The sequence below is a fragment of the Haliotis asinina genome, chromosome 4, assembly GCF_037392515.1.
Source record: "Haliotis asinina isolate JCU_RB_2024 chromosome 4, JCU_Hal_asi_v2, whole genome shotgun sequence".
Lineage (NCBI taxonomy): Eukaryota > Metazoa > Mollusca > Gastropoda > Lepetellida > Haliotidae > Haliotis > Haliotis asinina.
The window spans coordinates 50,117,645-50,145,542 of NC_090283.1; the positions used below are offsets into that span (position 1 = coordinate 50,117,645).

Genomic DNA, 27,898 nt, shown 5'->3' on the forward strand with positions numbered 1-27,898 from the left:
TCAGTGACATATTATTTTACTGACTTCAAGGACATGGTCTTAATAAATATCCAGATGTGTTACTTACTTCAGTGACATATATTTTACTGACTTCAGGGACATGGTCTTAATAAATATCCAGATGTGTTACTTACTTCAGTGACATATTATTTTACTGACTTCAAGGACATGGTCTCAATAAATATCCAGATGTGTTACTTACTTCAGTGACATATTACTTTACTGACTTCAGGGACATTGTCTTAATAAATATCCAGATGTATTACTTACTTCAGTGACATATTATTTTACTGACTTCAAGGACATGGTCTTAATAAACATCCAGATGTGTTACTTACTTCAGTGACATATTATTTTACTGACTTCAAGGACATGGTCTCAATAAATATCCAGATGTGTTACTTACTTCAGTGACATATTACTTTACTGACTTCAGGGACATTGTCTTAATAAATATCCAGATGTGTTACTTACTTCAGTGACATATTATTTTACTGACTTCAAGGACATGGTCTTAATAAATATCCAGATGTGTTACTTACTTCAGTGACGTATTACTTTACTGACTTCAGGGACATGGTCTTAATAAATATCCAGATGTGTTACTTACTTCAGTGACATATTATTTTACTGACTTCAGGGACATGGTGTAAGTTGATGTCGAGATATGAGTTACTTACGTCACTGGTATCATATGAGTAACTTCTCTTGCTATTATGACATTATGCCATCAGTATATGTCGCAATGTGTTACTAACGGTTATGCCGTTATATCAGTAAATGTCGGTCAACTGCTAAATGTCATTCTAATCTGAAAGCATCCATAATAATGGTAGCATTATGGGAAATGAAAAATATATGACGTCAGTGTACAGCTTTATTTTCCGTTCGAAACATCAATCCATGCCAAATTGTCTCGGCTATGTACACACACACACACACACACACACACACACACACACACACACACACACACACACACACACACACACACACACACACACACACACACACACACACATACACACACAGATACACAGACACATACGCACGCACGCTTGCGGCGCACATACACACACATACATACACACAAAAACACACACACACATACGCACCCTTTCGCGCGCATACACACGCACACACATACCTCCCCCAGTCAAAACCCCAAGTACCAGTACATAATTACCATCCCAGTATCGATTATTATTTATTACTGTCTCCAGATCGATCATGTTCTACCAAGTTTATAACTACATATTGACGTAACCGCGACTCCATAATGAGTTTGCCAAAATGAAACAGAGACTGTCAAATGTCAGATTTATAAAACAACCCCACCCCCTCCCCTAAAGCTACTACCTCCATATTACGACCCCCTTGCAAATGCAGCAAAAATATGCCATATTTAAGACTTGTCAAAAAAATATTAATAGAAATTAGAAAATATGAATCTATAGAAAAAACCCTCCCCTTGTCCGCCCCACTTGTCCCGTTATACAAGCTGTTCAGACTGAAATATGGTAACATTTCAGTTCTTTGACATTAAAATGGTGATGGTGTTGAGTTATTTCAAGCGTTGTTACTGCTGATACATATAAGGAAGGCGGAGCTGTCTCCGTGTCGGGCATGGGCGGGGTTCGCTAGTGCGGTTTTGGCGCCAGTCACAGGTAGGGAGAGGCCCCCTCTTCAAACATGTGTCGTCGTTCAGAGGTACGGCAGCACGTTCACGCTGCCGGCCCCTCACGAATCGTTTTGTTCCTTGTCCTCGTCTCAGATTACAAAATACACTAATCAGGTTAGATTTTGTTTTCCGTGGTCCTTGTGAGGACTCGTGAGCTAAGTGTTAGCCCAGCTCGGACAGTTACAGCAAGATGTCACCATCATATAAAAATCAAACGTACCCGTTTGACTTTGGACTGATGACTGCATGGCGACCCCGGGTTCATGTACCTTACGTAAGATAATGTGGGGGTGGGGAGACGTACGTACTACCCTTTGAAACATACCTATTTCAACATGGCGTGCCATGTCATTTCCTTTAAGGGAAAGGTCAGGGTCACGTCACCAGGGGAGATCACTCTGACCGTTTATGCAATAAAGACAATAGCTGATACAAAAACCATCAAAAGTCATCGCGTGTGAATAATGTATTTTGTCATTTATGTAATAAATAAACATTTTAACAATATTTTTCATTGATCAAAGCAAACCTTCATATGTAGCTACATTATCAGTGTTAAAACCTCATTGATGTTATTTTTTAAAGTTTTATCACGTTTCATCTAATCAATATGGATATAGCTTATCAAACGACGAGGCAATTTTTCCCCTGGGGTGGAAAATCTAAATTAATCATATACGATCTTGTGTAAATAATCTGTCGTTAGAAATCACTCATAAGGTTACCAGCAAATCAATGTTGTTATATTCACCGTCGTCAGTGTTTAATGTAGTTGGCGCTTAAGAAAAACAGAGCCTTGAAACAACACCTCGCTCAACATCGAGATGACAAAGGATTGGTGATATATTTTACCGGTGAGCAAAGCAAACCTCTGAAGTCCCACTACAGGTCACGGCGTTCCCTAAGGCACTGACAAAATTCGATTAACACACAAATTAAAAGCGCCAATAAATTAAAGAAAAATAGGACGGTGTAACGGACACTTTGTTCAAGATTATGTCAATGGATGCATTCGCCTTGCAGGTATTTTCGTTTAAGACAGGGTGATGAAACGGAAAATTCTGTTACCTTATTTAAATATTTTGACACAAATTTCAAGTGTTCGCGTAGTGTAGGTGTAGGAATGGCCGCATCTTTGTCACGATCTTTGTAACACGGCGTCGACTGCATCGGTGTAAACAACACTCGGGATTATAGATGGTACGTTAAATAGGCGATAAAGAAGGTTGTTAGGTATTCAAATGAAAAGAATTTCAAACTGAATTTTATAGACTGTTCTTTTAATACGCAAATCTGCCCGGAAAAAATACTGAAAAGGGTCACAACCGGAAAAGCCTATTCTCGGTTAATATTTTAGATTTTTTTCAAGGGACACAAATATTAATCATGATGATGGTGATGATGATGATAATGATAATGAATGACATCCACCCACTTCAACTCAGTGATCAACACGCTGACATAAAACCTGACAAGAGTCTGTATTGCGGAAGGTCAAGTAAAGCACTATTCTTAAAGGAATTTTAAGGGGGCAGGCCCTCTTTGGATACGTTTGACAAGACGATCTACATTGAATTATAAATCTGAAAAGGATCTTCGCAGATATGATTTTGTATTATGGCAGAATTTCTGCGAGTGGCTGTTGTTTATTTCTAATTCTTTCTGATCAATAATGCATGCTTGTACTGACGTATATGCCGACTTTATTAAGTACAGTATCAGGTATCTGTTCATTAGGCCTGGCATCCTTCATACAATGTGTAAATACTCGTAGGTCGACAATTTGTGTGATGTTAATGATGGAAAATGTGACTCTCATGTTTTAAAGAAAAACAGACATGTCCAACATGATATGCTAAGAGTTTGAAAAAATAATCGGAGGACAAAACATATTTAAATATTCTCTACTTTCATACACGTCCCTTTTCTTACAATCACAGACACACTCACTCACTGCACTCAGCAATATTAGAGCTATATGACGGCGGTGTGTAAGTAATCGAGTCTGGACCAGACAATCCAGTGATCAACAACATGAGCATCGATCTGCGCAATCTGGAACCGATGACATGTGCCAGCCAAGTCAGCGAGCCTGACTACCCGATCCCGTTAGTCGCCTCTTACAACAAGCACAGTCACCTTTTATGGCAAGCGTGGGTTGCTGAAGGCCTATTCAACCCCGGGACCTTCCCGGATCACTCTCACTCACTACCTCAAATATACAGAACAGTAACTCCTTATAAACCATGTTTATAACGACCCTGCATATATCGAACTGACTGATGTAACGACAAGTTTGTCGGTCACTTAAATTTGCTGTATATTTTAGTCGATATATGTATGACAAACAATGGCTTTAACGAACTTTGTTTATGCATGCTTCCATTAAAGACAAACGATGTTAAACTTTCAGTCCACTATTGCCATCGTCACGATTACATATCGGACATCCTTAATCTTCTAACCCCAGCTAACGCTTGTCCCACCCCGCTCCTGGTTGAACTGCCCCTCCACCCCTCCCTCCCTGTCCACTAAACAGATACACGTAGATCGTCCAAAAAAGGCTTAACTCATGAAATACGCCACTCTACGCCATTTATTATCATACAATAATTTCATCTCTAATCCAGACATGACTAATGTTTGTTTCTATTTCAGAAAGAAAGAGGTTTGACGTCATGGCTCCCGCACCGCGGAACAGTGCTCTCGGAAAAGCACCTCAGGAGCCCATCCTCCTATAAAGAGGTCGCCTTACAGCGAGGGAGTCAGGAGGTAATTAAGAAAGCGAAAACAATAATGACAGTGTACGATATTGGAGGTGTGAGCCTGATTGCAGACTCATATGTCTGCCGATATTGGCACACTGGACCTTATAATGAGTTATGGTCTGTGATAATAGACGGTGACACGTGTTGGTACGAACGAGATTGATAGAGAGTGTAGAGTGATGCCAGGCGTGTTTTCAGTATAAAACGGCACCACTGACCCTGGTTAAGCATGCAGATTGTGTTGGTTGTTTATCAGAGTTGTGTTTGAAAGTTTTCTCGAATCAAACATTTTTTTATTGTTACAATCGATTTTCTTACACGTTACTTGACGCGCGCCACTGATCGTGACGTTATGACGGCTGGGTACGTGTGTACTTGTATAAACGTTCAACTTACCATTCCAACAAGAAACTATTACACCCACAAGTATCGAAACGTTCGTAGCCCCAAACAATATTAACTTTGATTATAACCGTTGTGTTAAGAATGTGCTTGAGAAGTTCGTAGGGCTGTGAAGTTTTCGAGAATAGCTAGCCAGGACCAATAGACGTGTCCATTTCTCCACGATCATTGGGTGGCTTTTATTATGACAATCGTATTTATATAATTGCTGTTTTGATTTACCTGTTTTTGAACGCCCCTTATATTCACAAGGAAGGTAAACATGCCACTTCAAATAGAACTCGCTTACCCGTCTAAGTAAATAGGAAATTAAAATACATTAAAATCTTCTATATGTACTCTCTGCGTAGGCACTGTGTCCTTGATTGTGTTTTTATGTTTGAGGTTGTTTGTTAATTTGAGTATGTTGTTGCTGTTGTTTTCGTAATTTACAACCATTTCGATTTACCCAACTCGATCACTACAAGCGTTGGTTTAATTGTATTCAAATGAAATTTACACCCAATAGTCCTCCTGAAATATCCAAATGAGAGAACTGCTTTCTTCCTAACAATCTGAGCAAATATGCTGGACTATACGTGAAGCCTCTAAACGCTCACAAAATGTCATGCGGTCTGTTTCATTGCCCAGCCAGTGAAAACAAACACCTTTTTAAAACAAATTGCAGTAGAGCAAGAAGCAGTATGACAGGCGTGCATGAGTTTATTCCTATATTATTGCTGTATATATCCAGTCAAAAGTTAATAACAGAATACATCAAGTGTAACTTCAACAATATAACAGGTCTAATAAAGTTTATGAAAATGTTTATTGAAATTGAAACCCTGGAAAGTACACCTCGACAAGCGGTTCTCTATCGACCTGTTCGAGAAAACAACTATATGATGTATGTACATCAGCGGATGTTAATTATGATGTTTCTAGCTCGGCAATTAATGTCAAGCACGGTCCTGTGCTCATTGTAATTGAATTTTTAATTGGACGTGTATGATGTGTGGCGTATGAAGTAATAGGTGTCTATGAGAGAATTTTGGTTAGGGGAAATGCGAAATGTTTACTGCTTGTTATGATTGACGTACATGGTTGAAAGAGATCTTTCTTCTCACGTTATGGTCACTTGGCGGAATTAGTAATCTGATAGAGGTTTCTTATAGATGAGTCATTATTCATGACAACACTGTTATTATTATCATTATTATTACTTTTGTGTCTTGGCTGTCTCGACCCGTGAAGATACAAGGCAGAATAGGCCTTCAGCAATCCATGCTTGACTTTTAAGGTGGCTATGCTTGTCGTTAGAGGCGACTAACGGGATCGGGTGGTCAGGCTCGCTGACTTGGTTGGCACATGTCATCGGTTCCCAGTTGCGCCGATCGATGCTCATGTTGTTGATCATTGGATTGTCTGGTCCAGACTCGATTATTTACAGATCGCCGTCATATAGCTCTAACACTGCTGACTGTAACGTTAAACTAAACTCACTCACTCACTTACTCACTTGGCTGTCTCAGTGCGATACGATACCACTGCATATTATGATACGTCAGTGTAATAAGACATTTAGGAAATCTACACTATTTATTATGTGTTATGATTCAGAACATACAAAATAAAACATACCAAAGCAATATTTTAAAAATGCATACTGTTATATTTTAGGAAATTTTTGATATGATTCAAAATGGATGATACGATGCCTTAGGAGAAAGTGATATTGTATCTGTATACGATACCACGTGATACATGACATGTGATATGCTTTATGTGATAGAAATAAGAGTGAGTGAAATTTAACGCCGCATCATCATTATTTCGGCCATATAGCTATCGTGGATTATGTCTCATGTTATATTGCATATCAGCGAGATCTTACGTGTACAGAATGCAAGATGGTACAGTGTACCAATAAACATTTCCAAAGTCAGTGACATATGGTATGGTACAATATGATACAAACACTAACATGGCATTTGATGATTTATGATCATGCGTCAAATGACAAAACATGCTTTACTATATTCTCCGATATGAATATGATAAATATAGCTCACAAAGCAAGACAAGATTTTTGAAAATTTTATCACTATTACGTATTGATGTTATTATTATATTGTGTGTTGATAAATATGTTTTTGTCAGATCAATAAACTTGAAAGCTGTTTTACTGTCAAATTCTTCCTTATTGTATATTTAGGCATAAATACAATATGTACTTCCTAATAGATAAAATATGACAAGTACGATTGACTTCACAAAGATGGCAACGCCTAGACAGATACTACCGGTTAATCTCATCCTATTTCTGCTTTGGGGGGCAGAGGAAATATCCACAATTTCCTCTTTCATGCCTCACCCCCAGATGCGAGTTGACGTAACGGAATCGAGGAAATCATATTAACAATATAACTGAGATTTGTTTGTCTATCAAACATAACAGGTGTTTAATCGGTGATAAGGGTTGCTCCATCGACGTGCAAACTGCCTGGTCTCCCATTTGACTCAACTTTGCTCTCTTTGAGCAAATAATCCATCACCCCAACCCCAAAGATAACACTCCCCACCCCCCAAGATAAGATCACCCACCCACAGAAACCATACCATCCCGTCTACCATCAAAGACGCCGATTTTTCCACGGGTTTGATATATCACGTGCGATTCCTGATATTGACAACTTTTAAAATAGATTGTTTGTAAACAAAGCTTAGCGCACGTGCTCGCTCCAAGCCGTTCTCGTGCACAGGCGAATATAGATAACATTGAATCATATGTTTATAATCGGGCGGAATTTACCGCACCTTTTGATGTGTCACGTACGTTCAGAGACGTATTGTCCATTTCATACGGTTGATGAGAACGAATAGATACGTAGACACCCAGTTTTATTGCCCTTTTCAGAGCTGAGGGTGTTGATTTCATGTCATTAACGACAATAGTGATTGTTGGGGGATAAATCGTCACACGAGTACCAACTAACAATAGTACCAAAGCGTGTTAAAGTCACCGAGGTGAATACCATTGTCTACATGACATTATTACCGCTATTCGAGACGTTTCACAACATTTGTTTTATACAGATTAAGTTTACCGTTTACTGTTACATTATTAACGCGAACTGCCATAATGCGGGTTTTTTAAGCATCGCTGAAAGAAACATAGAGCTTTATTCATATTACGCGACATCACACTGTTAAAGTTCGATAATGTAAAGATATTATCACACAGGGATATTAATACGATGCATTAATTATTATATTGATAAAGATATGATAAGGGATTAACGCGAATGTGCGAGTTTGAATTGTGAGCAGTGTTCCGTTATTTCTACCTAATTGTCTTTATGTCGTTAAAGACTTGTATAAATTCGTATTTCATTTAATTATTTATGCAGGTTAATGCACAACACTACCGAATAATAACTGGTTTACTTTGTCTTGCATTGGTTTATTGAACATCATTCTGACCTGTCTTTGCATATGTTTGTGACGGGCTGATCAGGGGACTCTCCTCAACATATCATCTCTACTTGACACTGAACACCTGTACATCATATTGTCTCTTGTCCAGTATATATTTGTTATATTTATTAAAAGGTTGTTCCATTGTTCTTGCTGTTTTTCGTGTTTTCTTAAGGTAAAACAGGCAGTTTCAATGATAAAAATAAACCGGAATGTCCTTGTTTCTCGAACCTTAGGGCTTTTTAGGTTTGTAATAACAATCAAATCATTGTTTTAGTTTCAGCGTTTTAAACAAAACAACTACATTTCATCATGATCATTAGTTTCTTCAGTTTATTTTTCAATAACTTATTAATTATGAATATAAAAATTATGTTTGCATCCAGATAGGTGGTATCTGACATATGTATCTAACTCGCATCGATGTGCTGAAGATATCGATGTGCTGATCACTGTTGGGGCATCGTTGTACCGTTGTTTGATTTCTTATGTCTTATTTCATTTATAGACCCGTGAAGGTCCCGGGGTAGAATAGGCCTTCAGCAACCCATGCTTGCCATAAAAGGTGACTATGCTTGTCGTAAGTGGCGACTAACGGGATCGGGTGGTCAGACTAGCTGACTTGGTTGACACATGTCATCGGTTCCCCATTGCGCAGATCGATGCTCATGTTGTTGATCACTGGATTGTCTGGTCTAGACTCGATTATTTACAGACCGTCGCCATATAGCTGGAATATTGCTAAGTGCGACGTAAAACTAAACTCACTCACTCACTCACTCACTCACTATTTAATTTATATAAGGAGAGTTGTACTGAAAGGGATACTAATATGTTCGAGTTATTGTAAGTAAAAACATTTCATTGTGACGTCCTAAGGTATTACTTACCTTCAGTCATTTGGTATTGTTCGGTGTTTCAGTCATTTGGTATTGTTCGATGTTCTGTCCACTTGTATGAGTCTGTCTATATTCAGTCGTGTTAAATATGCATTTTCTGTTTTGTTGTTCCAAGTTATTGTGAGACATTTATCTCGAGCAATAGCATTATTATGGTGCTTAATTGAATCTTGAATCGTGATTATGCTCCGCCCTCAGGTGCTTACAACGAGGGCTAATTATACCGTCTTTGAAGGTCGCACATATCTCTCTGGGTGTATATAGGAGCTAGGAGGGGTGATTGGTAGGGGGTGTTGGGTGTGTGATAAATGTCGCTGATGTCAACTCTGTCATGGCGATGGGTGGCCTAGTGGTTGAGGGTTCGTTCGTAACGGTTCGATACCCACGTGGGTGTAGTGTTTTGAACGATAGTTCTAGCACTCCCGACGTGAACATTCTGGGATGATGGGTAAGGCGGCGTAAAACAGCTCTCAGACCATGAAGTGTAATGTGTGTTTATGTGTGTCTGTGTGTGTGTGTCTTTGTGTGTCTGTGTGTCTGTGCTGTCGTTGGAGGAGAGATGTTTCAGATGAGGACACACAACATCATGGCTGTATGTGTTATGTTTATTCCAGTCAAGATCAATATCCTGATTCGTTCTCCACAAAACCACGAAACAACCAGTGTTCAACACTGTTGTTGATGATCACTGCTAAGAAACTGGCCTGGAATCTAAATGTTCCTGTTGCAACCGACAAAAAGCTTCCAAAATGTTCAATTTCCTACAGTGATGTTCAGTGACAACCTTCATCTCAAACAGTGACTCTCCGCTCAAGGCCACCTGCAAACCCATCATAATAAATCACCCATCGATAGGCCCAAAACTGGGACGTAGTTAGCTAAAAAATAAATCTAAATTTAATCCTTGACTGACTCGATCCTACCCAACATCTACCCGTTGAGAAATACCTGAGTGCTGCCCAATGTGTTGCCGTGGTACAGAATATCTCACGGGTGAGTCATACACCGCCCCCACCCCATTCACCCACCCGATCCCACTTGCAGCCTGAACGCACCCAGACCCGGACACCCTACTGAGCTGGGGTAGCGGAATGCCGTTCCAAATATGATTCCCATGACGGCTCCACCACGTGCGATCTGCACTGTGGCAAGGGAGCGTGTCCATACCTGATCTGCTCCCTCAAGACATTGTCAAAATTAGATGTCATCTCGAGGATTTTCCTCTATATCGGGCCTAATTCCTAAAACCTTTTCATCAGCTTCCTCCACGCTTCACAGACTCTCCACGGGTGAGCGACAAATTGAAAGAAACACCCCTCCGGGAATCTGTCATGGCGTGGATCAAGCTTGTCTGGGAGCGTACGTTTATTATTAACCCTTGAACGGTCACAAAAACCGGGTGCATGTTTGCCCCAAGCCCTGCTATATCTACTTCCAGACAGATTTGTTATTATTTCGACACATGATGATGTCTCGATGCTAAAATGGAGCCTGACTGTACATATCGCAAATGTTCACCACACACCGACTAACATGTCGTCTGCCCGTTGGTCGCCATTTTTGAAAATGCTCATCAAAATGTATTTATCCTCCTCCATTAGAAATATTATTGGTGGCAGGGGACATTGGATAGGTACTAAACGCTTGATTTATTTGTGGGATTTGGACAAGATGTTTAGGAAATTGTTCTGCCCAGGGCCCCTGATCTGAAGTTTTGTACGGTTAACTTATGGCTTCTTGGGGCGGGTTTAAGAATTGCAGTGCATTGTGGGAAATCCTGCACTCGACCGTTTCTAATTATTCCGACATGTTTTGATCTTCCCATTAATCGGTCTTGAGTCGGTGTTACTGAAGTTTGTAACAACACCAAGGTAACACCACACTTAACCTTTCTATTTAATTTTTCACACTTTTTGCCTTCTGTTGGAATAGCGTTTTGCATTCACGTTAAAAATATCATTGCAAATATTCTCCGTTTGATGTTAATCCGTACGGTGTCAAACGCTGCCATTGCAAGTCAAACTGAATTGGTGTTGTTTGAGTTCAGGCATTAAATGTATACAACATATTCACGCAAATACATCGGCATCTTGTATACATTAAAAGGGTTTCGTTCATGGAGAATATTAAACGCTGTTTGACTTGACGTGTGGGCATGTTTGACATGCGAGAGCATGTTTGATTTCATATGCGAGCATTATACTAAATGCATGTATTTGTTTGACTTGCCGTATGAGCACGTTTGACTTGACGTATGAACTTGTCTGACTTGACGCTGGAGCACAGATTCTATTTCTATCAGATTTAATCCACCATGTATGACTCTCCACATTTCTAAATACTAGTATATGTTTCGTGACTTTGTCTCTGAAATTTCAAGAGCCTTTAGCCACTGTAAGACGAAGTGCAAGTAAACACTATTCAAAACGCATACCCCAAGCAGACATTTGAATGAAAATGTACCTTCACGTAAATATAAACTTGCCAAGGATGAATTGCAGGTATGTCACATTTGTCCTAAACCTGTGAAATTAAAGTCTTTGTACATTAAAGTACGCCTTTTTGACCTAAGGTGCACAAATACATGTTAAGACGTATGTTTTGCGAATGAAATGGAAACGTTAAGTGTTGCACTTTGATATTTAGGTAAGATCCAACAGCTATACGCCACACCTATTCCTATGCACATGAAGCTAAGACAAAACTACCCCATGCTTGACGAAAGATCCAACATATACGCCACACCTAATCCTATGCACATGAAGCTAAGACAAAACTACCCCATGCTTGACGAAAGATCCAACATATACGCCACACCTAATCCTGTGCACATGAAGCTAAGACAAAACTACCCCATGCCAAAAGAAAGATCCAACATATACGTGAAAATCTAATCCTGTGCACATGAAGCTAAAACAAAACTACCCCATGCTTGACGAAAGATCCAACATATACGCCACACCTACTTCTGTGCACATGAAGCGAAGACAAAACTACCCCATGCCAAAAGAAAGATCCAACATATACGCCACATCTAATTCTGTGCACATGAAGCTAAGACAAAAGTACCCCATGCTTGACGATAGATCCAACATATACGCCACACCTAATCCTGTGCACATGAAGCTAAGACAAACTACCCCATGCCTAAAGAAAGATCCAACATATACCCCGAAACTAACTAAACCTGTGAATATATGACTACAAAGACTATATGCCAAACTCCAACCAGTTCAAATGTGACTCCAGTACCTCTTGCTTGACGCACCATGTAACAAGCATGCTCAAGCCCATTTGTAGATGTAAACCTAAAGCGAGGTATAATTTCCTATGCTGAACAGAAGACGTAACAAATACAAGAATGAATATTTGCGGACGTGAAGCTAATGTGGACTGTAGTCCCATTTTTCATAGTTCTCAGCAGCAACGGCAAACTCACTCACTCACTCACTCACTCACTCACTTCACATAATTTTGTACAGCAGTAATGTAAGTAAAGAGGCCTGACAGATCATTGTTCCCTCCTCACGCCGATGAGTCTGTTTGAACCCCACAGTTACCATACTGATTTGAATCTGCTTAACAAACGCGTACTCCCTCACTCACTCACTCACTCACTCACTCTCATTCACACGCTCGCTCACTCACGCCGATCATTCGCATTTGAGCCCGCCAATTGGTTTACATCCAATAACTGAAAACTGCTTAAATCACAATCATTGATACCCTCTAATCTCCTACCCCCACCCAACCCCTGCACAAACGCACGCACATACACGCATACACGCATACACTTACATACACACACACACACACACATACATACATACATACATACATACATACATACATACATACATACACACATACATACACACATGCATACATGCATACATGCATACATACATGTGCACGCACACGCATACGCGCACACACAACTGAACGCGTTCCGATACTTCAGATAGCCACATTTTAGTCTTTTGTTTACACAAAAAGCAAGACCCTCTCTTGACGCCTGGATCATTCATTATACATCAGACACATCAATCCCCCATTATCTGCACACACACGCTTATTGACAAGAGCTATTTCACAAAATAAATACCTGATAGTATCGTCAAAAACCTGATACAAGGACGAACTCAACTCTTTTGCGTGGTTATCATTATTTTGAACGTTTCGGCTATTGTTTATTCATAAAAAGTCAATACTGCCACCGATACGCCAGGAAATAGCCCGATATTTAAATGTTGGTTCGACTCGGATATAAATAAGTAAGATCAGGGAACGAGGTTTGGCGAGTGTTCATATGACGGCGTCTGTGATCACGCCGATCATTTTCAACACCGTTGACATTTGGTAGCTCTTGACATAAAACAAGACTTTGTTTTTTCATGGCTGACACAAGATCGTCTCAACACATTCTACAATTTCCAAGAAAATTCCAGTTATGGTTTTACTTCTTGGTGCAGTAGGGGTCTTCATGACAAAACGAGGCTTAGGCGAAACGGATGGGAATATCAAACGTGGCGTTCATGAACTATTCATGAACATGAATGATTGAACTATGTTTGTAACACATTCATGAATTGATCTGGTTTCATGAAGTGAAATATGGTTTAACGCAGTGTTGTGATATTAATGCGCGTGTGTGTTTGCGTATTTGTGCGTGTGCGTTTGCGCATTAGAGTTGTTTGTGTGGTACTAGGGCACTGAGATACCACACACCGCTATATTCAGTAATATCATATTCAGTAACAGATACAGTAATTTGGATGCACCAGGAAATGCATTAATCCAGACGATGAAATTGGACACACACTGCATGCTATCTTGTTGAAATTCTTTTCAATATATAGTATACCTTTATGCTTTGTTGGCATATATTTTGCAAATACACGTAAATCTTCTCTTGCGTATTTAATGTTAGATATTATCTTTCATGCACAATTTTGTTCCACTCAAAATAATGTTCTCATTGACCTTTCTGATGGTCGTTTCTTTAGGAAAGGTCAATGAAGAAGAATTATAAGCTCGTTAGAGAAGCGGATGAAGAGGAACATCGGTACGTCTTGAACACGTATCAGGTTTCAAGTCATAAATCACTTTCATAAAAGTACGCATGAACAAAATTAAAGAATACATGAAACCTTATCACGCACAAAAAAATAAATGTTACTTCTGTTTCGTCTGGTAATGAATGCTTTTCACCCTTGTATGTGTAAACCCTGCTTTTGCAAAGGATTCACCGTGATTTGCGGAAAATATATTCATGTACGATTTGAGCCGTTCTTTTTTGCATGAATGACCGTCAGTGATGTATCGCCGAACTATCAAAATACAGCAGACGAACCGATTTGCCAAACAGACCGAACAACGCGTTTTGTTCTTTCGGCGAATGTTTTGTTAGGAATTTTTCACAAGTGGTTCTTTTCTTTTATTTTAGTTCAGTGACTGTCGGTTTCAACGTAAACTTTCCATTGTTCCAAACTATAGGGGCACAGAATCGTTGGTAAAGCGCTCCATCGACACAGATTTATTTGTTCTATCGCAAATACTGCGAATGGTTCAAACAGATTACTTACTTTTAATAGGAACGCACTTCGGAGTTGTATGGGGTTGGATTTCCTTAATGGTGAAACAAGGGGCTCGGTTTCAAGTTCTCACTAGTCCTGCTCAAAAGATGGCAATTTGCTGTATTATTACGCGCACGATTTATGTTATTATCTCTACCGGTTTGGAGATCCTTCCGCGATAAAAACAAAGCCACCATAGTTTCAGGGTCATAGCGTGTACAATATTCCTTCATCTACAATTTCGGGTGTCGGGTGCCTCGCTAATCCCTTAGTTTCCCAGTATAGAATTTCTACCCTGTCGAACCGACCGAGCGCTTCGGCACATATCGTGCTTTCCGATCTCCGCCGCAGCGTCAAAACCCACCTCGGAAAGACAAATGGCTGACTTGCGCAGCGCAGGGGCCAGTAGGGTCAAGGCGCGCAGTAATGTGAGACGTCGCGCTACAAACTATACCACGTGAGGACTACCCCCTGCTGAGAGGACCCGGATGAGCGATGAGCGGAACGTGTGCAAAAAGACAGCGTTTGGTCGACTGCATGTGTTCGCATCGTTGGGCGGTCTAATTCGTTCTTCCGGAATTTAAAAATCCATATTTGTGCTTGTTTACTTTGACGTTGATGTTGTAATTTATTTTGTATGCAATTTCGCTGACAGCAAGATGTATTTTTTCGTAGGTACTCTTTCCATCGGTTGCTTATTAAAATGAAATTGATGAACACGAATCAAGGTAAATAAACTCAATGCCAAACCCCCCGCTGTTATTTCAGCATTCAATCCACGAAACAAATTGTTTTAACCCTTTCACAAACAACTGCTGTATGTTTTAAGTACTACAGCAACTTTATTCAAGCGATTCACCAGCAATTACAACATTCATCTTTCGGATACATACATAAGTGTGTTAATAAATTCTTTGCAATTTCGATGCTTCAAACTATTTCACATATTTTTTCGAACCTTCGAACCTTTTTTCGAACTCGTGTTTTGAATTAATATTATTTTATAAAATAAAAGAGTAGATGATTTTGACTGACCTGAAACTTCCCCTGAAAATCGTTTGAGACGTAACGACACGAGTTGTTTCCCCTTTTTGTCAATCCGCAGATTCCGGTTCGAGTCCCTCATTAACTTCAACAGTGTCACTGTTGTCCTGGTATATAAGCACCGAAATCAGAATGGAAAACATATAGTTACCACTGATGCAGATACGGGTCAGTCACAATCAACAGATCAACATATTATATGTGACTATGAATGTTTTCTATTTGTCAACGGCGTGATCGATACTGCGAAGATGGTGATGATGGTGATGAGGCTTACGTTCACCATATCAACATAAGCACCACCACCAACAACCTATGTGAAAATATGCCTATCATTTTTCTCACAGTGGAAGTTTTAAACATTAATGTATGCTAATCGACAATAGGAAGATAGTTTATTATTTCATCTAAGCAGCCCCATCTTCACAGAGAAATAATTTAAATATTTATCGAGTGACATCTGAAATTTTTGTCTCCCAGAAGCATCCCTCGAATGCAACTTTCCCACGGCGATACTGTTATTCCGTACAGGAAGATGATAGGAAACTGTCGGCTCTCCAAGAATGTAGATACTCTGCAATATGTAGTGACATATTGAATATTCATGATATGTCAGCGTAAGGCATCCCAGCTTGATGAATCAGGTTCTGTCTTGAGGCCTGCGCTGTCGGACTATGGAGGAGGCAGAACTCATTTGGATGATTTGTCATTGGCTTTGTTTTGTTTGTTTGTTTGTTTGTTTGTGTGCTGGATGTGTAACGCCGCACTCAGCAGTATTCCAGGCTCTGTCTTGAGGCCTGCGTTGTCGGGCCATGGCGGGGGTAGAACTCATTTGGATGATGTGTCATTGTCTTGTTTTGTTTGTTGGTTGGTTGGTTGGATGTGTAACGCCGAACTCAGCAGTATTCCAGCCATACGGCGCCGGGACCAGACAATCCATTGGTCCACAGTATGAGCACAGGTGTACGTAATTTGAGTACGATGACATGTGTCAACCACGTCATCGAGCTTGTCTGCCCGATCCCGTTAGTCGCCTCTTACTACAACTACGACTTGCTGAAGACCGATTCTAACCCGGATCTTCACGAGTCATTGTCTTTGACTGTGTGTTACCAAACGCTGAACCTTTTGCTCAGATTATGCTTCAATGAATTATCTGTTTTTATCTGTACCTGTTAATCAAACTTTGCTATATTGTGACACGTCTTTGACTCGTGGCAGGTGTGTACAAAGGGTAACTGATAGTTGATATTGTCTTAGACAAGATGTGTAATTGTAAACTTACACATTTTTGTCTGTAGTACAGACCAAGTTCTAGTTTGTGTTTCATGAAAATATTGAAGTACCACCGCAATACGCCGTGTCTCTGTATAAGGCACTATATCTTCAGGACTACTTCAACTGTACCTGAAGCCTGAGACCAGTTTACAATGAGTTGTATGAACGAAAAATAATATTTGTAAATATTTTAGCAAGCAACCCAAAGCCTGACCCATTAAACAAGTAACGGTGTAGTTTATTTGTGCACATTAACATACATATTGCCCTCTGATTTCACTATTACCATTTACATGAAAGGAAATTTCTGCATTATTCAGGATCGTTTCCAGTTTGGACAGGCTTCGTTTGCCGTGTCATTTGAAATTAATGGCGTTTTCATTTGCGTTAACAGTCAGTTCGAATTAAAATCAATTATCAGAGAGGTTAGATAAACACTCGGCTTATCGCGTTAATAGAATGAAACCTATACCTAGGGATGTGGCAGGAGCCGTTGAATGATGTGGACTGTGCGTCAAACATCAAACATCAACCATCAAGCAGCATCACCCGTTTATGATGTTTCATTTAGTCGAGCCTCGTTTTCGGATTCTTCACTTCCGGTTCCGGTCACGGCGTGTCCACATGAGTGCGTGACAGAGGCTGAACTCTTTCGTGTCCAGGTTATTAGACCGCTGGCTATGATGGGTGAGGCAGGAGGAGACAGGTTCAGTCCACGTGATCTGAAATAGTATGTTGACTTGTGAACCCTGGTTCAGTTCCTACACAGTGAATATATCCGTGTGAACAAACTGTCCGTGTTATTGACACGACACGACCACGCGCTTATTTTCCGCAGTCTCTTTAATTGCTTGCCCGTATGTAATACACAGAATCAAAGTAACGATGATGTCCAAATATCTCATTTAAAATTGTCTCAGTTTAACTTTCTGTTGTATGTATAATAATACTGAGCAAACCACTCTGTGTTATTTTTCGTTAATAAATAAACAGCCTATTTAGTCATTTGGTATGGGTAGCAGAGTATTTGCCCCCAAAGCGGGATATCCAGGGTGGCAGGGTCCGAAAAACAGAAGTGTTGTTGACTGTTGTTGACTATCATTGTGCCACAGTCCCATTCCCTGAGACTGTCTTGATACACATACGTAGATAATACGTACATGTGTTTGTTTGTAGAAGTTTTGTTTATTGGTTTGTTTATGGTTTAGCGCTGTTTTTATTGAAACTCCATCACCATGACGGCGTCTGTACTAAATCAGATCAGATTTAGACAATCCAGTGATTAATGTCATGAGCCCAGATTTGCCGAACTATTGCACTCTGACATTTCGTAAGCCAAGTCAATGTACAACCCGATTAGTTGCCTCTTGTGACAAGCATTAGTTGTAGCGCTAACCAGAATCGCCAGGGGGCGCATCCTGAAGTCCCGCTTGACGACTCTTAATTCTTGATGCTTACATAGTATTATAACCGAGAGAAAAAATCTTCCACATGATGTTAATAGAGCTGATTTAAAAGTCAGAATCCAGCTTATATCATTTTAACAAGACTATATTTTAATTTTCTTTCTGCAGTTTGTCAGATAGGATTCCCTTGACTCAAACACACACATTTTGAAATAAAGCCCATAATTCTACATTACCTATTGAAAGAGTTAAATTTAATTATGGTTACATCTTGCGTGATTAATTGGAACGAATTTCACCGAGAATTATTCTTAAAAACAATTTCATCTTTCAGCCAAGCGAGACGAAACCGAAGTTGCAGAGCCACCGCGCAGCGACCTCTACTGGGCGGGAAGAGCAGGTAATTACCACAGGAAGACGTGAATGCGCATGCTCAATGGAAATTAGGGGTTAATTGAAGGGTCACTGCGTGTGTTAGGTGGGTTCGGCTCGTATTTGAATTTTACAAGACTCTAATCATGACCGTGAATAGGCCCTTTTGTAATAGTCTATACGAAGAGCTAAGGCAATTCTGTTCGCTAGCTTGAGTGATTACTGCTAATATGAGAATAAATAACGCAATATTTAGAAAAGATGGCGGCATGTATCATGGGATTTCCTCCAAGCTTTGACAGAGCTACGGCGCAAACTATTTAACTAGGTTTCTGAGCAGAATTGATAATCCAGTACCAAGCATTCTATACAGCCTGGCACTTTTATGCTTCAATGAACTACAAATCATTTAGTGGAGTATATGCCCATGTTTGATTGATTGACATCGAGAGTGGTAGATTGAAATAAATTTCACATCTTTGATTTCACGGCAAATGAAATTTGTTGATTTATTTTGATGAGGGTAAAGCGCGGGATTGAAACACCCATTGTGATTCCGAACCTTTAACAAATATTCGTGATAATTATTTGATGCTAATTTTTGCATTCACTATTGTGAAACGTGTGTGATGTTTGGTTCCAATTTAGCATTGTATATTTCACTATACAAAGACTGTATGTCACGAGAAGCTTCAAAGCATCTAGTATCACTTCTTTAATCATCTCATCCTTTATATATGTCGAGCTAATCGTAATGTTATTAAATTTACAGTGACACCGTAATCATATGATTAAAGTATTAATTTACAACGCGAATGGCGTCAATAGTCCCCTGGGTTCCAAGAAATAGAAATCTTTCAAAAACAGATAGTATATTGTTCTTGAGAACATGTCGCGAAATGTCATTTTCTCTTGTTCCAGATCAAATGCATTTGTTTCCATTGATTTAACTTGTCATGTTTGCATTGCTGTTAAATGTTTTAATTTATGGTGTTGTATTATTGTAATAAATCAGATATCATTTGTATTCTGCTTCGTGTATTTTTTATTTCTTTTATATATATTTTTTTTAGTTTTGAAATTGTTGCTCGCCTGAGTGTACACACACGCTTTTCACTGTGATATTGCTTCCAGATTCGCAAAGTCATTTTCAAAGAAATAAGTTATGTTTGGAAATGTTAGCAGAAATTCTGCAGCTTTCAAAGTAGTGCATTGTTTGTGGTGTGGGAGCAATTAGAACATACCAGAAGTCAAAAGCATGATGTACGGATACAGACAACGCATCAATGCATTTACTATGAGCGTTAATTCGCTTCGAAAATATACCTACATGCATGCATAAACCGTAGATGGAAATCATATTATTTTCCGAATGCTACATTCGCTCTTTTTCGTCTTAGTTATTTTCTCTTTTGCGTAATTTCTGTATGTTCAGATTAGTTTGAAGTGGAGTATGTATGGCGGGTGTATACTCGTGTTTTTACGACCTGCTTCTCCATACACGCATGCACGGACGGACGGACACGCAAGCCTAAGTTCTAGTGTCCTCGATTCAGCTGAGTTAACTCTGCCTTGGAAAGTGTCTGAAAAAGTCAATGTAATTTTGATACAGTTTCACTGCGTCATATATACATCAACAGGCTGTTCATATGTTCTTATTTGCAACCTTTTATCTCCCTTCTTGCTCGACCGGGTTCTTTTTGAAATTATACACATATACACGAGGTCGCACTGTACTCATGCGCGTTTTTAAGTGATGACTTTATAAAACACCCTTGAGCCATAAAAAGTAAATGTGAGATCATAATCTGTCTCTGTCATCCAAGGAAACACGCTTGTGAAAATTGTAAATATATGAACATCTACTCCTTTCATTCTTACAACTAATTTAAAGCTTTTACAATTCTTTCAATGGCAGTGATGAGTTCCAACGGGACAGAAAATCAGAAGGTAGTTCCATGTATTGGAGCAAATATTTGCAATCGTATCTCTGTCACGTTTAAAGAATGTTGAGTGAGTGAAGTCTTAACGCAGCTGCAGACAGCAGCATTTCTGTTGTATCAAGGGCGAAGAGGTAGTCTATAGGTTAAAGCGTTCTGTTGTCATGCAAAAGACCCCCACAACATGTTGCTTGAATATTGTTAAAAACGGCGTAAAACGTAATTCACTTGGTTGTGTCATGCTCCTGTCAGTCAGGTTTAATGATGATGCAGGTATTAGATGATTGTTTTTGTGAAACCCATGAAATGATATTGGCAACCCAAGCTTAAAATAACGTATCGAGATTCGGGCTTTCAGACCAGCGGTATTAAGTAGGGAGGCAACTCTGTACTGTGAATTGCCTTGAATGAGATCAACGTCTAGAGCTATCCACAGAAAAAGGAAGCAATACAAACTACGTTGATGGTGTTTTAAACTTGGAAAAAAATAGAATTAAATCGATGTGGCATTTAGAAAGGAAAATATTGTTTCTCTGACACCGATTTTATAATGAAATATTTATGACATTACTGGACAAACTGTAAAATGTATTCTTATTTGTTTAAAGCAACTGCAAGGTGTTTTCGAAATAACTCGCCACACTCCGATCACATGGCTATGATCGGCAATGCTTAATGTAACTAAAGGTTAAAGCGACCGTTCGTCAGGCTGTAGACCATGGTTCGATTCCCACCATGGGCACAATGTGTGCAGCCCATTTCTGGAGTCCCGTGTCGTGATATTCTAGGAATATTGCTAAAATCAACGTAAAACCAAACCCACTCTCTTGTCTTTCGAAACATTTTCGTGCTATGGCGAAACCACATTAATCATGATTTAAATATTGTAATAATCCCTGATATTTACGACTTTACTGTAAAAAGTAATTATTATTGTTCTTTATTTTTACACACAAAAAAAACACAGCCAACTGCACGTGTGAACAAGGCCCTCGTAGTTGAATCGATCACTTCCAAACAAATATGTAGACATTTAACGAAATGAAACATTATTGATAGATGCACGAGCATCCTCAACAGTGACGTCGTTTATTAACCCCAGCAGTTTATGCTGCCCCTGTTATTAATCATAGGCATGTCAATTTCAAAACCAAAGAGCGGTGTGCATTATTGAAATTACAACCAGGTCATAAATCACGCTTAGCACGCCGAGGTGCGCATGTCAGCGGCAGCCATCGTAGATCGTGACTTGTAAATATTCCATGCAAATGTCCAGGAATGCTATCAACATTTCAACCACCTCTGTCAAGTAGATTCTGGGTCGCGAAGGAATTCGGAGAAAATAATTAACCCGAGACAATTGAGAACACAATCCGTTATTAATAAAGTATAGTGTCTGGACCGCTCGAAGTGTTCGCGAAGTTCACAGGCAAGAGATGAGACACTTCTTCTCTATAAAACCTCACATTTCGCCTTAGTGTAGCATGACAAAATTTTGCTGCAACAAGATTTATTCACAGTGCGAATTAGAATTGATTTTTCTTTCTAATGAAGAGAATATGTTCTGACTGAGTCTATCTTGTATTTTAGGTGTAAAGTAACGCGCTTTAAGAGATATCTTTACAAAGGAGTTACGTGATTGTTTGTGTTGCGAGCTGAGAGATAACAGCACAAACGTATCATTTGTACTGTTAGCAGAACCTAAGCGGAATGAACCTTGGATCAGTAGATCTTAAGAAGGGTACGGGACGCAACTCTTCACACAAGTGCGATCACACGGGCCCCCACGAGTGAGTGAGAGTAATTTTACACTGCATTCTGCAATATTCCATCTGTTTGAATTGTGTAAATAATCGAGTTAAAAACATTCAATCCGGTGATCAACAGCACGACCATCGGTCTACACAAATGCGATACAGTGGCATGTGTCAATCAAGTCAGTCGCCTCTCGCCACAAGCATGGGGTGCTGAAGATCTATTCTACCATGACTTAAGTAAATACTGGATTGTGATTGGTTAATCAAAGTCACTCAGGGGGATATAATCATGTTATATGCCTCTGATTTTCCAACAAATTATGTAATTGTTTAAAATCTGTATAACGCGGTTATCTGTAAAACGCGGCTTCGCGTTCGGTTTCAAATCAAATTTAGAGGTATTATAATTTCATTATATACCTCTGATTTTCCAACACAGTATGTTTATCTCCAATTCTGACCCGGATCTTCAGGGGTCAGGCCCCGATGAGATCATCAACATATTTACATGGTGTCGGTACCAAACCATTCATTCATTCATTCATTCATATTACCTCTTATGCAGGTTTAGCCATTCAGACGCGCAACAAACCGATGAAAGTTTACATCCAAGGGTATAAAAACGTGGAACTATATCAATGACTGTCAGTGAGAAACAGCTTCATGTGTATGGCACATACCAACTAACACTATTTTATAGCAGCTTTATGTCTTAATTTTTTTACATGCATGGAGGAATGTAGTAGTTCAGAGAATCACGGACACTTTTAATTTTTAACCGGCGTTACAGCTGCCGAACAAGTTAAAACTGCCGTTATCATCCACAGATGTAACAGAAGATTCTAAATAGAACATCTGATACACAATTCACAGTCCTGCCACTAATTCAAAAGTCAGTTTATGGATTTATCTCCAACTTCCAAAGAGGAAGAAGATGCGGGTTAGAATTGGTCTTCAGTAAACAATACTTGCCGTAAGCGGCGAGCAGCTGTATGGGGTGGTCAGCTTCGCTGACTATATGACACTTGATGGTATCCCAACCGCGTGGATGGATGCTCATGATGTTGATCACTGGATTATCTGTTCCAGACTGGATGTTTTACAAAGCAATACAATTACAATATGTGATCTTCCACAGCAGGTACCCGTATCCAACAAAACCAATTTGTCATCTGATCTTCAGATCAACATCTGTTGATTGTCTCCAGTGTCACTGACCAACACACTGGGTGACGGACCATCACAACATGCCGGCAACAATGTTACCAAACAACGTCCCATTATCGAGCAGAATAGACTTAAGAACGTTTAAAAGCCTTTGCGTCGTTTCAAGCAAGCCCATGGTCGGACCTGAGCTGTTTTGATCACTTATACCTGGATCACCTTGGGTGAGTGAGTGAGTTTAGTTTTACGCAACACTCAACAATATTCCAGCTATATGTCGGCGGTCCGTATATAATCGAGTCTGGACTAGACAATCCAGTGACCAACAGCATTAGCATCGATATGCACAGTTGGGAACCGATGACGTGTCAACCAAGTCAGCGAGCCTTGCCAAACGACCCCGTTAGTCGCCTCATACGACAAGCATATTCGCCCTTTGTGGCAAGCATGGGTTGCTGAATACATTCTACCACAGGTTTTCACGGGTCACTTTGGAGACAGGACGAGGCAAACCTGTTTGGAGGCTGCACAGAAATCGTACGGAGATCGTACAGAGGTCTTACGGATGCCAATTGGTAGCCGTGTGATGGCCGTGCTGATATCCCTCGATTCTACGATTCTTTATTTGAAAAAAAAAATCGTGCGTTTACCGGTCACCGTGCGGCCTCCGACCTATGACCTGCGAGCTTAAAGCTGTTCGACAAGATTGTAAAGGCAACGACACCCGTATGACTGTGCGATAATCGTAATGTTGCCGCCCCCAGCGCCTACACGGAAAAGAAGCTACGGGTAGTTCACGGACGTCTTAGACCCATAGCAGTCCAAATGTGAACCAGGCATAAAACACATGTATTGGAGAACGCAATGCACAGTGATAATTTGATTCAATTTAACCTGGATAAGACATGACATATAATTCATGTACATGTTTTTATATAATACCTGTACTCATACAAAAATAATAACATAGTATGGCTAGTAATTATATGTATAATATCATATGCCATCCAGCTCAAATTATAAGCATACTGACAGAACAAACAGACGTTTCATCTTTAAAACTACATCAATTATAAGTTAGAGTTCAGGTTGATAATTATTTTCAACTGCTATTTATATTGCAGGGATCGAATTATGCTTAAAATTTCTTAACCGAGGGACGAAAAACAACAGACACAGGGTTGCATAGTCCACAGTAATAGAACGGTACTGCAACGTCGAGGGCGCGAACAAGTGGGCTTCGAACCCGGTCGCAGGTATAATAAACGGATGCTTTAATAACAAGTCTAACCAACCTTTCAGCAGAAAGGCCTAAATGATATTGTTATGACACATACTTTGTCCAAAAACTGACCATCTTCTCCACACAAGGAAACAGATGTCAGCTGACCATCTTTTCCACACAAGGAAACCAGTGTCGACCAGCGTTCTGAGTGAAGTCGGTCGCATTGAAGAATGTCCTCATTACTTCTTGATTAGAAATTATTGGGACACTGAGATTTCCAGATTCACAGGATCCGGAATTAAGACGTTTAAGCTAGGTTTCCAGGAGTACGTATTGTATGCGTAAGTGCGTGATACGGAGTGCGTAGTGCGTATTACGTGTGCGTAGTGTCCAATTCCACGTGCACGTGTATTAAGTCTATGCGATGCGTTAACTCAAGTCTGTCTTTCCTGTACGGGCAATGAAAACCTCGTGACATTGTGACAACCCATTACGAATCCCTGCTTCCGGGCGTCGCAAAGCTACGTGGTACGTTTTCGGACACTTTGAGTATAAGAAAATTCACTACGCACTACGCATCATGCATTGCGTTTTACGCATGCATGGAAACCTCTATTATTATTTTAGTATAAAATGTTGTATACGCATTCCGCATAACTCATTACGCATTATGCATAACGCACTGAGCGCACATGGAAATCAGGCTTAAATCTACTCCAAAACTCGACTAAAAGCGTTTCGAACATCGCAATGCATATCGTTCAAATACCCAGAGCCCAATCTACAAATTCTAAGGTCCAGTCCTCTCGCTCTCAAAACGCAACTTTAAAGACAAGTTGTTAAACAATGTTGTGTTGGTCTCTCCCTGCTTATGGCATCGTTTCCCAATAAATGACAAATTCGTATGTACGTTTACATTAAAAGTTGTGATATACGACAGAGTGCCGGCCAGTTCAATTCACAACGGTTTTTCACTCTTTGTCCGTCTCGATTTTATCTATTCATTCTAACGCCATTTGAATTTAATCATCATTTATGGGCGAAACTCTCCTAGTTATTCCGCGGAATCTTTTTCAATACTTTGTTATTGGTCCAAAGTGTTCTTCAGCGCTTCAACGCGCGGTTTGTTGTAATAGACACTCTCCAACACGGTGACATATCGTCAGTAACAAAGTAGATACCAGACACTCAAGTCCTTAACGCCGAGTGATGGAAGTGCCAAGCAAGCCTCGTTTTCATCTTACGAGACAAATTGACCAGCTTTAGCACCGATCACGGTTTTCAGTCACAAAGCAGCCTCGTCATATCCCGTGGATTTTCGGATATAAACCGAAGCTTGTAGATATTTCATTTAACGAGTCGGAGTTAATATTCCTCTTGCTATTCAGTGTGCGAGATTAAAAGAAATTCTTTGGTGAGATCTGCCACGATTCGGACCTGAGTGAAAAAGATTTATAATCTCAGCAAGTGGCTTTTAGCCTTGCTATGAGCGGTTGAACCTATCTAATCAGATTTATGTCTCATGTCTTTTTATCAGTTGATAAATTAAGAAAACAAATGCTACTGCAAGTGCTGCCCTATCAGAGAAATCCTCTCCGAGTTGTCTAGGGTCACAGAAGTCGTGCTTCTATCATTCAACTTGTATTCCTTTCAAAAGAAACATCTAAATCACCGCGTTAAGATATGACCGGGTAGATTTCCATCCACCTCTACAGTTGTCTCCCTTTGTATGATAACATTTAACACTTGGTTGCGAGATTGTGGTGGATTTATCAGGGTTGCCGATCCAATGACCGTGAACATGAAGTGATTTCATCAGTATAACGTTGTGTTTCTGACACCAAGGCTTAGAATCATGATGAGTAAACATGGCATCAAAACGCAACAATAGCAAGCGCGCCCTCTCATGGTCTCTGTAATAAACAGGGAAGGGAAAATGTCGCTGGCGCGCGGTTAGTGTTGGTTCTTGAACTAAGCGAGTTTGCTAAAGCCCTGAGAAACATTTAAATCATGTCAAGGGGTAATCTAGAGCATCACAAACATGGGGGAAACTGTGGCGGAATTTCAGACACATGCACGCTACCACCAGTGGTTTTGCAGTTGGCGAGGGGCATTTGTTCAGCGCTTTTAACGTTATTTCGTCGCATAGCGACTTGCACGTGTGAGTTTACTACGAACAAATGCTGATTTTGTAATGCTAGCCTACTGTGATACCGATTAGTGACTTAATCGGTTACCTGGTTACTTTACTCAGACACACGTACCTGTTACCATGCGGTGACCACTCTCTATTGTATACCCACAACGCTGAGTGCCATGCGGTTCCATGTTTTAACGTCTTTTGTTATGAAAAGGCGCGGATGGAACCAGCGTTCCAAATTTTGTAAGCCCGTTGGACTAGCTATCCATGAAAATTACTAACCCATAAAATAAGTCACTAGCCCGAAATTTGAATGTAGAATCTGAGCAAAAGAATACAAGAAACAATATGAGCCACACTACGTCTTTCCCGCTTATTATCCTGAATATTAATCACTATCGTTAATTGTCAATAAATGCACATATGTGCACATGCACATATACGTGAATGTACATACACATGCAAAGATGTATAGTAGATGCATGTATGTGCACATAACCCCGCACATTCATGCGTACATATGTTGACAAAAGTATTAATGTTTTGCTAACGCTGTAGGTTTATGCTAGAGTAAATAATAATCACTCAAACATCGTACCTCAAATGCGTAGAACGATGTTGATCACTGGATTGTCTGATCTAGACTCGATTATTTACAGACTGCCGCCATGTAGCTGGAATATTGCTGTGTGCGGCGTTAGACATCAAACTAAGAAATGGAGTAACCTCTCTCCTGGGGAAGCGCCGTATAAGCCTATCCACCCGGAATAGTGGTATCGCCGCGCGCATC

At 39.9% G+C, this 27,898-nt stretch overlaps 1 long non-coding RNA gene across 2 annotated transcripts in view; it reads left to right on the top strand.

Annotated features, from left to right (window-relative positions):
* Positions 1 to 27,898, top strand: part of LOC137281631 (uncharacterized) — a 254,568-nt gene that overhangs the window by 193,027 nt on the left and 33,643 nt on the right. For both annotated transcript variants that reach the window (XR_010956752.1, XR_010956751.1), the window contains exons 5-6: positions 4,340 to 4,453; positions 18,845 to 18,910. This is a non-coding gene — a long non-coding RNA (uncharacterized lncRNA). The remainder of the gene's footprint in view (positions 1 to 4,339; positions 4,454 to 18,844; positions 18,911 to 27,898) is intronic.